General features: G+C 40.7%; 1 protein-coding gene across 3 annotated transcripts in view; it reads left to right on the forward strand.

Annotated features, from left to right (window-relative positions):
• PSPC1 (paraspeckle component 1) overlaps positions 1–11,867 on the forward strand; it is a 67,315-nt gene extending 55,448 nt beyond the window's left edge. For 2 of the 3 annotated variants that reach the window (XR_012994415.1, XR_012994417.1), the window contains 3 exons: positions 6,148–6,251; positions 10,522–10,638; positions 10,916–11,867. The gene's annotated coding sequence lies outside the window, so the exon portion shown is untranslated. The remainder of the gene's footprint in view (positions 1–6,147; positions 6,252–10,521; positions 10,639–10,915) is intronic. The other variant, XR_012994416.1, reaches the window with a different exon arrangement.
• The last annotated feature ends 2,009 nt before the right edge of the window (positions 11,868–13,876 follow it).

Below are 13,876 nucleotides of genomic sequence, written 5' to 3' on the forward strand. Positions count from 1 at the left end.
CCAGATGATCTCTAGAGGTCCCTTCCGATATTAATCCTTCTGTGATTCTGTCATCTAAATAAAGCTTTGACTTTATTGAACTTTATATGAATTAACATTAAAAGCCTATTACATGCTTAGGTATTTGAATGGTTCCTTAGTAGGTGTCATTTCGATATAGATGTATGTAATGCTTAGTATTGTTAAATTTTACGTTTTCAAATGAAGCACTTCAAAGATGAAAGCTCTTTGAGTGACTCTTGAGTTGTTGCTCTTTATAAGGATGGTGCGACCACAGCTTGCCCTGCCCTTTCCCCCAGCACAGTCTTATGGCTTCAGAGATTTTAGCCCCACAAAGATAATAAATTCTGCTGTCATTATTTTGGAAGACGAGGTTAGGACACTGGCCTAACTTGGCACCTGCTGCAAAAATGACAGGTAAGGAATCCTACAGGAGGGAATGGGGAGTGTTGTATGAAGTTGTGTAAAGCAGCATTGCTAACACTTCAGAAGTAAATGCACTGTGTTATCAGAGAGTTTCACAATTCCTTAGGAATGCTGGCTTTTTAAATTGGAGAAAGTTGGGTTATGCACAATCTAGGATGTTTCCCTTGAAACTAGATTCCCCCCTAGTTTTTGGAAGATCCAAAATATCCTCAAACTAGTGAGGTCGTCACATCTCAACTATATATAAGTATTTTGCTATAATACAAAGTTTATGCTGATTTTCTGTAGTCTTAGAACTATAAAATCTGAGAAAACTGTCTCTTAGGCTATACGCATTTTTGCTACTTTAAAACAATTTATTTTGAAATCAAACTAAATTGATACAAATGTCTCTCAAATTTTCTTAGTGGTTCTGTCATCTCAGATTGCATAATTGTAAACTTGTTTGCACAGCACGTAGCGCAATGATATCCTGACTTCTGTTAAAGTAGTAGAGCAGTACTGATACTACTTAACTGTAGGCTAGCTGTGCTGGTTTAACTATATCTAGTTTACAGCAGACTTTTCTAAATTTGTTTCAAACTCTGTATGTAAACAAGCCATAAGTTTCTTTGATAGGTGAAATCACACAGAATTTCTAGAACCTGGCATAAAACAAGCTCATGAAGTTTTAACTGTAACTTCCAATGCTGAGTGATGCAATGGTTTCAGATACTTTTGATATGTCAGGTTTCTTAAGTTCTCTTGTTAATTGGTGAAGTCACATCTATACGTCATTACTTCCAGGTGAAAGAGATGATGAGGGTTAAAGGTTATTCCCTTGCTCCTTCAACATTTTTGTACTTCTTAGCTGTTCATGGTAAGGTAAAGTATCACAAAATGCTCAGGAACTTTGCATCCATGTAAAAGGGCATGTGAGTCTGAATGGAGAAATGATACTGTTACCTGGATGTTTTTCCAGGCTGCTCAGCATGAACACTTATCATTGAAAGTAGAAATCAGAATATCTGAAGACATTTCTGCTGCATTAATGACAACATACATAGAATGGATAATTATGAAAATCACTGTGTGATTAGCCAGCTATTCTGGTGCTGCAGATTCCTCAACTGGACATGGGAATGTTAGTGAGCAATATAGGGGAGGGGGCTGTATTCAAAAATACGGGATTGAGTTGCTATTTCGTATAGGATTATTTTAATTACTTTGTATAACCACAGCCTCACAGTTCACAAAATTTTGCAAAAATATAATGTGTATATATATAAAATATATATAAAAACATAACACTTTAATTATACTGTGCAATAGAAGCCTGAGTGACGTTAAGAAACTAAAGACTTCATTCCCTTCTACTGATCAAATCCAAACTTCTTTGAAATTGTAGAGAATCTTTTTTACCAAAAAAAATGGATCCTCCTTTTGTATTAAATGCACGGTCTTACATCTAGGAACATAATGACTCGCAAATAAACAATTTTTATTAAATTTACAAAGTACTTATAAATTTCAGTGTCTTCAAATTCAAACCTTGCTTAAGCTGCACAGATGAAATCTTTGTTCTTTCTGTTTAAATATTTTCAGACATGCTCATCAGTCCCCAAATACTGAAGAAATAGTTTAACTTCTGTATGAGTGAAGTTTTGCAATCCAGGCAAAACAGAAAAATAAATGTTCTTTGATCATAGTATTGTCACTGGTACGGGTTTATTACCTAGTCACTAGTAACTGCCACCATTTTTTCTTTTTGAAATCTGATTCCAGAAGAGGAATATTACTACATTCACATTCCTTATTCCGTGTGAGGTGCTAACTTCAGATACCCTATACCTTATAAACTGAAAACTGAAACAGATGTAAAATGTTTTTAATAGTCTTGTCAAGGAAATTGAATACCTTGCTGGCTCAGTTCAAGTAGTATTTGCTCTTTTGTTTCTAGGAACTTAATTTTCCTTTTGAGCCTTAATTTGGTAATGTTCACTTTTTCCTTTAAATACTTACTTGCTTCTAGCTGTCTGCAAGTATATGCTCTTAAGGAAAGAATTTGGGGAACATAAGATTGGGACAGGTTATGATGCAGTTTGTCTCCTGTAATCACTGGCAGCCATGCAGTGATGCCAGGGTGACAACTGATTTACTCTCTGATGGTTTTATTGTTGCAAATGTGTGCTTTTGTCCTCAGCAGAGGCTACTCATGATAAGGAGAGCGGGTTTGGCCAGACGTGAGTAAAAACTAAGAGAAGAATGGGGAGGAAAAGATTGCTTGACCATTTAAAAATGTCTAGCACTGTATCTTCTGTTAGTATGTCAGCAGCCAACATTTTTATCTGTTACCTTTTGATAGGTAAACCTGAACAAATGCAAACATGAACACAGCTCTGCGGATCATCTCGGGTTCCCTTTGGAAACCCCAAATAAATGGCCACAAGGGATTGTTTGTTTTCCTGAGAACAGCTCGGCATTGGAGTTCTTCCTTTCTGTATGATGGATAGTGGCTTTGCTACTCTCAAAATGATACCTATGCCTGCTGGTGCAAAATGTCGTATGGTCCACTTCAGTGGAAGTCAAAATTTACCCATGCTGCTGTTCTGTGTTGCTAGGTAATTTTTAAAGTAGACATAAAATAAAGGGGGAAATGGTGGGAAATATAGGGGGGGAAGCTCTTTGTTACAGTAGCCACCAAAAATCCTGTTAAATTAAAACATAACAACCAAGAAACCAACCTGTTCTGTCGGTCAAGCCAGTGAAGCTGCATAGCATCAGTGTGCAAGGTAAATGTAAAATGTCCTTCAGTGTTGTAGATTGTCGTGGCTGTTTCTGCTTGGTATGCTGCTGTGGCAGCTTGGAGCTTGTCTTGCATCGCGATTCAGTATTGGAAGACAGTAGTGGAGAGTACTCTTAAGCTGAATATGTTACTTGAGGTAGGTTGAGCTGGTTTTCAATTTTCCTTGATAATGAATGGCACAATATATGCACAGTATCACTCAGTTTGTGTGTGATGTATCTGTTCTCTTCAGAATAGGCATGTTTATCATGCTGTTAGCCTTCTAGAATAGTTCAGATTCATTTTGCTTGGCACCATACCCACTTTGAGCTTTAATTTAAAGAAAAGCTTTATCATATGAATTAAGATGATTCAGAGTGTTACTTTAAAAATAACTATTTGCTGTGCTCCTGCTCACTCTTACAAATCCCTTTTCTCAGCACTAGCTGCCAGGACACGTTCAGGTCTAACAAAGTAATTGCTGTTAATCATAAAGTCTCTTATATGGGGTAGAGGTTGAAATGATCGTAATTTCCTGTAAAGAGAGAATCCTGAAGAAATAGTGCAGAGGCAGAGACATACTGTTTAAGGAGAAAAAAAAAAATTTAAACCCACACACTGTATAATCACTTTGTAAGTATTTGGGTTATGGTAAATGATTAATTTGTAACACTACCATATGGTCTTACTGGCTGGTTTTAGGGGTTGTCTTCAAAAACATACCAGATTTATTTGGCTACAGTTTTGTCACTAGTATCTACTAGTTGCCAAGAATCTGGCTCACTGCTTTCTCCTCAGTAAATCTGGGTGGCCAAGAAAGAGAAGATAATATACTCTGTCTGTTATGGAAACTGGAGAGACTGTGTTAGGACTTTGGAGGTCTTAGCCTTCCTGTTTGTAGACAGGGGAAGAAAGGAAGAAAAGTGTAATTAATTATGGTTTTTTCATAATATTAAAATACACACTGAAAGATGTGCAGTTTGTAATTGTAGCTTCCCTTTAAGATGGGTACATACTTACCAATAGCTGGATTAGTTTGACCATGTGGAGGTAATGTCCTAGGACACTAATATTTGTCCAGATGACAATTCCAGCCTGGTCCCTGAGGCTGACAGTCATCGATTGTGTTTGACCTGCTAAATGATTTTAATACTAGCACTTGCAAAATTATAGCTCTAGTTATAAAGGGTTAGTGGGCTGTGCTTTGTCATACCTGCTTTAGGAAGAAAGTATCCATCTTCCTGAATGTCTGTGTTATGGAATAGATAACAGAACTTTTGAAACTTGATATATAGTAAGCTGCACCATGGGGGGGGGGAGATGAAAAGGAAGCAAATAGGAGAATTGAGGAATTAACAGCACTTTTAATAGGACTCAGACATTAAATTGTGCCAACTTTGAAATCGTATTTATTCTGAGCTGCTAGCCTCAGCTGTTTTTCAGCTGTACCTGATAAGGTAAATGTTACCTTTATTGTATATGTTTGTGGTTGTGTTGTAATTTGCACATGTCACTTCTGAGTTGCTTTTTGGGGCTGTTCCTGAAGTGAAGCTAGCCTGAAAGGTGCAACTTGTGTGTGGCTTTCCAGAGTAATTCTTTCTGTAACAAATATTTGCAGGGTGTGCGAAGTTTTCTGATCATCAAACAGAACCTCAGGATGTTGGTAAATTGTTTTAAGAAGTCTTTATCTGTGAGCATACAGAGTTCTTCATCCCCTTCTGTTGCTGTAATCGGGGGCTTTCCAGGCAGACTTCCTCTGTTCAGAGATTTCTTTAGGGCTCCTTGGCTCTGCAACATGTTTCTATGTCTGCTTTCCCAGCCTGAGTAATGGATTATGTTAAACCTATCAAACATTGCAGTACTCGCATGTTATTTTAAATCAGGCATTTGTGGAGAAGAGGTGATTTTAATTGGGGGGGAGGGAGGGGAATGTGTGCGTATGGGTGAGAGCTGTTTTGAAGCCTGAATGACTGGGGCAGGGAGCTGTTGCATTTTAAACACTTTGGGTAATTTGCGTGTGGACTCTGGAAGAAGACAGACGGAGTTCAGGATGGATACTCTTAGTAACGCTTTCAATTATTATTTAGGCCTTTTTAAATATAATTACAGTAATTTTAATTATGAATAAATGTAACAGGAATAAAATTATACTCTGACTTGCTGTTTGTTCTTCCAACTGCACTTACTGCAAATGCAAGCAGATCTATTGCAGAAGTTTTGAAATTACAAAAGTCTTAAACTGTTGCATCAATTTCTAATGCTTTTAGTATTAAAATGTATTTTAATGAGACTTGTATGCAGTTCTGTTCTGAGATGTTGTTATAAAGTAGGACAATATTTTACTCCAGTTCAGTTGTATTATTTTCATATATAGCTTTGCCCCTTTAAAGCATCTGTTAAATGTCTGTATCGCAGCAGGCTGTGGAACAGGGAGGAGACTGTATTTCTGCTTCCGTACCCTCAGTACAACTACAGTGAGAGCAGTTAGTTCTCAAGTTTCATTAATAACTGTGTTGTGTGCAGGGATCCTAATTATTGTAGTGGCAGTAATATGAGAAGGATGAAATGTCACTTTGGCCACATGCATTGGCAGGCCTAGAAGAAGACAGTGTTGTGTTTGATACGTGTGTTTTAAAAACCCTCCAAAGAGAAATGACTTAGGGCTCTTTGGAGCAGAACTGCACTTAATCCAAGCAGAAGTATGAAAATCTAGGAACTCATTAATGTTGTTTAATGAGGTAGTAAAATTAAATTTAAAATCTTTAGAGAAGTCTGTGTAGTAACAACTAACTGGTAAGAATGGGTAGAGAATAAATGGATTTTTTTTTCTGATAATGTGACGTTTTATTACGGTTTATTTCTCCATATTACACTTATGGGTATTTGAAAAGAAATGCTACTGTATTTTCTAGTTTGTTTGAAGTGTTGCAGTTATTTACTGTCTCTTTATTTTTTAGGTTACTATTAAAATCTTAAAATGCAGATGAAGACTGGCTTGTGCAGAATCCTTCTGCTATCTTATGCATACAAAAGGGAAGCCAAAACCAAGTGTTAGTACGAGGTACGTATTAGGATATTTGGCTTTATTCAGCAATTACTGAAATTAGGAGCCCTCTTTTTGTTGACATTTACGATTTGATGTAGAGTAGTTCTGCCCCTACACTTCAACTAATACTTGCTTTCAGGTAATGTAATTCCTTGCATAATTCCTGTCATATGTTAACATGTTTTTAAAGGACTTGAAGTATATTTACACAGCCTCTTGCAGACAGCTCAAAATCTGGCTAGTCATAATGCGTCTTACATCAAAACCCATAGTGCCACATTAATATGCTGCCATGTCTGAGCTACTGGATGTTATTGATACATTGCACTCAGAATCCAGTTTGTACGATCAACATTGTAGTTTCCGATTCTGAACTCTCCTCGGGATTAGCCAGTAGGCTTTGGTCTGGAAGGCTGTGGCCACGTACTCTGTAAAACCTGGGGTAGAGTTCATTTGCGTACACATAGGTATGTAGTATCATCTACCCTGGATGTTGGAAGCATCTCTGTAGGACTGACAGATACGAAGGTTTTAAAGGGAGATTTATGCAGCTTGGTTCAGTAGTTCTGATAGTTCTGAAATTCCAAAATACCAGTTGCTTTTATAAAGGAAAAATCCACTGATGGGATTTAACTGAGATGTGCCAAGTTCTACTGATAAAGCAAGAAGAATTTGGGTTAGTTCTCTCCTGTGTTCATTTGGCCTAGTAAATGTACTCAGAGTTGTCTCTATAGTTGTGTTAACAGTAAATAGAGAACTAGGTATCTATAGAACAAGATATATCGAGCTATTTATTAATGACGCGTGAGAGATGTCCCTGCCCATGGCAGGAGGGTTGGGCTAGATGATCTTCAAAGGTCCCTTCCAACCCAAACCATTCTGTGATCCTATAGTAGTAGTTGATATGATTTATTGCTAATTAGAGGGGTCCTTTTACTGATTTCCAAGTCAGCTGGTAAATTAAGTGTAGAAAGTAAGCAGTAAAACTTCAGAGACTTGCATGGGAAATATAAGCATAATGGGGTCCTTTGTCATTCTGTAAAAAGTATGGAAAGGGCAACATGAGAGAAGAAATCTTTCTGCAGTAATACAGCTCAAACTGTACTGTGAGTTATAACTAATACTGAAAAATTGCCCATGTGGTCTTTGATTTCCAAGACTGAAATAGTTCAAAATTTCTACCCAAGACAGGCAGAATCCTAGCATACTCTCCATGGAAGCTTTGTCTCCTTTTTTTTTTTTCCCCCCCTACCTTTTACTCTCTACCTGCTGTGCCTTGTTGCATCCTTCACTTAGGTAGCATTGCTTTGTAAAAGATTGTTCCAAAGAAAAAATTTTCTCTGTGCATGCTTCAGATGAAGAGTTGGAGCCCTGTCCCCATCCCTAGTGTTCAGGTCACCCCAGTAATGTGCTGTATGTCAGACAGTCTGGTAGTTACCGTTGCTACTGGAAATTACTTCTTTCCTGAGCCCTGCAGTGTGAACTCCCATCTCACCTCTGCAGCTGAAATTGGGGCAGGCTTTTCACAGAATCCCAGAATATCTGAGGTTGGAAGGGTGCTGTGGAGATCATATATTCCAACCCCCTGCTCAAAGCAGGGTGTCAGGTAGAGCAGGTTGCCCAGGACTATGTCTGTTTGGGTTTGGTCTCCAAGGAATGGAGACTCCACAACCTCCCCAGGCAACCTGTAGCAGCGCTCGGTCACCCTCAAAGTAAAAGTTTCCTGATGTTCAGAGGGAACCTCCCATGTTTCAGTTTGTGACCACTGCTTCTGGTCCTGTCCCTGGGCACCACTGGGAAGGCTGTGTCTGTCATCTTTATACCCTTATACCCTCTTGTTAGATGTTTATAAATATTTGTAAGATTTCGTCCTGCCTTCTCCAGGCTGAACAGTCCCAGCTCTTTCAGCCTTTTGCAACATGAAAGATGGTCCAGTCCCTCAGTTGTTTTCCATTCACTCTTGTACTGGGGAGCCCAACACAGGACACAACACTCCAGGTATCTCACCAGTGCCAAGTAGAGGGGAAGGATCATCTCTCTCCCATCTGCTGGCAACTTTCTTTGTAATGCAGTGCAGGATGCCATTGGCCGCCTTTGGGGCCAGGTCACATTCTTCGCTCATGGTGGTTCTTGAGTTCACCAAGACCCCCAGGTCCTTATCTGCAAAGTTGCTTTCCAGCCATTTGGCCTCCAGCCTGTCCTGGTGCCTGGGATTATTCCTCCCCAGGTGCAGGATTTGGCATTTCCCTCTTGAACTTTATGAGATCCTGTGGGCCCATTTTTCCAGCCTGTTGAGGTCCCTCTGGATGGCAGCATGACCCTCTGGTGTATCAGCCACTCCTCTCAGCTTTGTATCACCTGCAAACTTGCTGAGGGTGCGCTGTGTCATCCAGGTCGTAAATGAAGATGTTGGAAAAGGACTGGCTCCAGTACTGATTCCTGGGGTACTCTGCTACTTACTAGCCTCCAACTGGACTTTGTGCCATTGATCACAACCTTCTGGGCCCACCTGTTCAGCCAGTTTTCAGTCCACCTCATTGTCCACTTATCTAGCCTGTCCTTCATGTGCTTGTCAATGAAGATGATGTGGCAGACAGTGTCAGAAGCCTTCCTGAAATCAAGGAAGACAATATCCACTGCTCTCCCCATATCCACTGAACTGGTCACCTCATCATAGAGGCTATCAGATTAGGATCCCTAAAGATTTGCAAATGACCCCTTTGTAAATCCATGCTGACTACTCCCAGTTACCTTCTTGCCCTGCTTGGTCTGGTAATGGTTTCCAGGAATAGCTGATCTGTCACCTTCCCAGGGTCTATAGTTCCCTGGGTCCTCCTTCCTGCCCTTCTTGAAGATCGGAGTGACATTTGCTTTCCTCTAGTCCTCACACACCTCTCCCAATTGCCGTGCCCTTTCAGTGATGAGAGCAGCCTCGCAGTGCCATCAGGCAGCTCCCTCAGTGCTTGTGGCTGCCTCCCATCAGGGCCAACGCACTTAACTTGTGTCCAGTTTAAGTGTTCCCTATCCTGGACGCCGTTACCTATTAGATATTAAAGAAGGGGCACTGAGGAGGTGGGAAAACTGATACATGCCTTGTTTCGTGGTTTTGCCTTGCCCTTTACTAAGGAGTTCCCTCTTATTTTCTAGTTGTGGTAAAATCACAATAGAATCATAATATAATCACACAATAATGTGTAATATACACCAGGCTATGGAAATACGCAAGCTACAAGCATTTACTCAAAAAATCTAAAAAAGACAATAGTTAAAACTTTTATCAGAAAAATAATAGTAGTAACAGAAAAAACACTTCATTAATTTTTTCAAAGCTTGACTTGAGATTTTTCTATCCAGCTGACATTTTGTCTTGACCATGTAGCTGTTGGGAATTCAGCCTTCTTGCTTGTCCTTATGTATCACACTGCCCCTGTGCAAAAGAGCCATTTGGGAGCCTCGGCGTTTGGCATGTTTCCCAGGCGTCTCGGAATTCTTCTGTCCTCAACTTAGTTTCCTTCCTGTGAAGGGAAGTGCGGATGGCCGAGGTTCCTCGGAGATACAAGTGTTTCTTTGACTGGCTAAATAATGACTCCTTATCTCAGTGGAGCGATAAAATCCTTTCTCTTTTCCCATTATTCATTTGTGTGTGTGCACTTCAGATTGCAGCGTGAACCTGGCTGACGAAGCCTAATGGCCTAATTAAATTGCGTTAAAAATTGAGGGACGATTAGATAAAAAAGAGTGGATTGCATTGTATTTGGGGTAGAGTGTGCAACAGCAAACTGAAAAAGTTGCAAAAGACTGTGAGAGCAAGCCAAATCAGTCACATAAAAAAAAGTTACACCTGCTCAGTTTGCTCTTCCTTAACTTGTTGCTGAGCAGTATTTTGTAGATATGAGAACTGGCCTTGGTGTGCCATTGCATTCCCTTCTTCAACTCTGAAGTACATTTGCATACAGTTCTACCAGAAAATGCACTGGGCTCCGATTTAATTTGTAGTGAGGTCAAAATGTTCTGTCAGGCTGCCTGCTGCTGGGGTTCCTGAATAGTGGTAGAGAATTCCAGGTAACCTCCTGGAAGGGCTAGGTGGGAAAGCGTTAGCATTCCCCAGCTCTTTATCCAGCTGTATTTGCTAATGCATTGCTCTGTAGTCTGCTATTTGAGTCTTGTTGTTTGCTGTACTTTGATTACAAAAGTACGTTTTCAAGGAAGTTATCACTTAAGTATCTCTTGTAACTCCTCAGCCTGAATCGTACTTATTTCCTGAAAATGTTCTCCATTGCATTAGGTTTCAATGAAAACCGCTGGTGGCTATGCACCCTTGGAACTGAAGATGGCTTTCTGCTATACCATGACTATGTACAAAATGCTGCTCTTCAAGTTGGAATTACAAGGACCACCGCGGGTGAGAATATAATTGTGTTGTCACTCATTAGAGCACTTAACAGTGGTTGTTTATTCTTGTGATGTAATCTGTTTCCTTTGCACTCGTTTATCAGTCTCTTTGTATTACTTTTATGCTTAACAGGTGTTCTTTGTTTCTTCATTGCTCTCTATGCTCCTGGGCACAAGAATAATGCTGTTAATCTAGTAAAACAGTAATTAAATCTGTAGCACCTAGCTGAACAGGGGAGAGGGATGAATTGATCACTCTCACTTAGCTGTATTCTTTCTGCTTGTAGACAGGTCTGCCCTGTGAGGCCTGAGGGAATAGGGCCGTTTGAAATGGTGGGAAGGGGACCAGCATGGAGATGGTGTGTCCCCCACCAGCACCCCGGATTGGAAAAGACCCATCAGAAGAGTCTGAATACGATGTCTGCTTGTGATGTTCAAGATGCCTTTTCCTGTACGAGGAGACGAGTTACAGCTTTTGTGATGTTACTGTCTTCAGCCTCCGGCAGAGAAGGTGGTACCTACCCAGTGTTAAGCGAAGTCGAGCATTTCATAGTGAAGCTGATGTTGGCCAACTTCGATGTGTAACTGAGGTCTTGACTCCCTTTTTATCTGGGCTGTTCTGGAAGCAGATTTTCTTTCCGGACCTCCGATACTAGTACTGGGAAATGGTGTTGCTAAAAGAATTGAAGTTTGTACACGCCAGAACAGGAATCAGAGTAAATGATATATTAGAAGGCTGCTCCTTGGTTAAATGATTGGTTTTGGACATAAAAAAAGCCTTTGGAGTTAAATGAAATTAGTAAGAAGGTATTTTCAAGCACTAAAATATGTGACAAAAGATAGGAAAGCGGTGGGGTTTATGTTTAAAGAAAAAACAATAGTGTGGATTGTGTTTAAGTTGCAGTAGAGTTTAGAAGAGCTCAGAAGCATTAGTTACCTAGAGGAATTGTATGAGCCAGCAACAGCTTAAAAGGACTGGAACGAAATGTTAACCAATGGGGAGATTAAAGCTGCAGTAAGATTTCACTGTCTGTGCAGTTAAGTTTGAGTTGGAAGTTATGATAAAAATGCCTGCTGTCTTAATGTAGCCCAATAAAAAGATGAAAAACCATGAATGAAATGAATAATGGAAGATGAATTTTGATGCGATGAGATTTTAACATTGCACTGTAAATATATCACCATGTTTTTGTCAGGGTTTCTGTATCTATTATAAAACTGTTTCAAATTGATCTATGAGTAACAGGATGTTTATTTTCTATTTCCTGAAATCAACAAGGCAGTGAACATGAATCGAGGGCCTGACAGGAACCTCACCAAGTTCAAACAAGGCAAATGTGCAGTCCTGCAGTGGGTACCGAATTCACTTGATGCAGTTGTGCAGCCTGGGCACAGACTGGTTGCGAAGCAGCTTTGCAGAATCAGCTTCGCTGATGGGGTCATCCTGGGCTCCATTAGAAGAGCACAGCTGAGCAGGGGCATGCAAAGCAATCTCTCCTCTCTGTTCAGCGCTTCCGAGACTGCAGCTGGAGTGCTGTGACCAGACAAGATATGTATGGGAAGAAGTCCAGTGGAGGCCCCAAGATGATCAGGAGGTTAGAGCATAGGAGCCATGGGGGATAGATGGCGGGGTTTATTCAGTCTGGAAAACAGGCGGTCGGGGGGTAGGAAGTCTTCTCTTGAGCTGTGTAATGGAAGGGGATAGAGAAGATGGTCTATCTTAGCGGTGCAGAGTAATGAGGAAGTCTTGTATACTCTTCAGTGTATGCAAGCGTTGCATCATACTGCTAATAAAAATAGTGCAAGTCAGTACTGTCCTGCTGTACGTAATTGGTCTCCCTGCACTGTGGCACCACTGGAGTTCCTGGTGACCCTTCTGTTTCAGGAAGGGTGAATGCAGGGGACCCAGACTGGGGGCTCATGTGGGGTGATGATCACTTGTGGTTTAGGGACCTTCATCCTACTGTTTACAGAAATACAAACTGTTGAATATTAAGACAGTGGAGGCGACAGATCTAGGAAAGCAAGGGAAATTTGAAATGCTTGCACATCTCCTGTGCAGACTTTCCCAGGCAGGACAGCACAACCAGCTTAGTAAAGCCTTTTTTTTAGAGCACAGCCTTTGCAGGCTGGGGCTCTGGCTGTTATGGTTTGTGGCAGGGATAGCAGCTTTTCTCCCATAGTAGGGATGATGGTGTTCAGTGTAAGATGTACAACTGCTGTAACAGGCCTAACTGGGCTTTTCTTCCCCAAATTCATATTCTCTCCACTTGGCTATTGAAAGTCTGTACAAGTAACAGCTGGAGGGAACAACGCTTCTTGTCAGAAAGTGAGGGGCTGTGATAAGGATCAAGATATCACTGCATGGGCAATACTGTCCTCCAGCTTCGGAGCAGGCAGCGGTCTCCCTGGGTACGGTGACAATGTCTTCAGTTCCCACAGACATGGTTTTGGTTGTCTTAAAAGCCAGAGCTAAGCCCACCCTCGTTTTAAGGGTGGCATGCGCGTGAGAGGAGCCAGGCAACGTTAAGGTCTGACCCATCTACTATAAATGAGTAACTAACCACAGAGGAGTTCCTTACAATTCAAATCACGTACGAACTATTACAGAAATTCTTGAAAAGAATTCGGTTGTAGCTATCCCACACAACAGTTGAGACTTTGCTGTGGAGAAACAGTTGACTTAAAATCAAAAAGAACCATCTTCTGCCTGGTCCCTTCCTCCTAGCTGCTGTACTTTTTTTTGAGACACCCTTTTTTAACCTTATTTTTTTAACCTTAATCCTGCTCAAATCTGTATTCCATGCTGTCTTTTGTCTGCTTTTAGTATTTTTTTTCTTAACCCTTGTCTTTGCCTTTCACTCAAACATTTTAAGACAGGTTCAGCATCTGAAAAATATTTTCCCCATTTAATGTGGGACACAGAAAAGCTGAGGAATTTTAACCATGCTGCACCACTAGCTTAGAAAAATGTGGCCTTTATCCTTCTCTTAAAAGGTAAGACTCTGTAAACCTCCATGTTACAGAGGGCGACTCCAGCAAAACTAAAAGACCCTGCGTGATACATTCCTATAGCAATGCTGTCTCAGCTCCCATGCTATCAGCCTGCCACTGCTCTGAAAGACTGACCTGAAGGAAAAAGATTTTACACTGGCTGTTTTCCAGTACTGTATGGGAAGGCAAATGGTGATAACAGAATTATAGCAGGTACAGACAGGCAGAACATTTTAGGATGGCCCTCAGGCACT

Source organism: Aptenodytes patagonicus, chromosome 1, assembly GCF_965638725.1.
Source record: "Aptenodytes patagonicus chromosome 1, bAptPat1.pri.cur, whole genome shotgun sequence".
Classification (NCBI taxonomy): domain Eukaryota; kingdom Metazoa; phylum Chordata; class Aves; order Sphenisciformes; family Spheniscidae; genus Aptenodytes; species Aptenodytes patagonicus.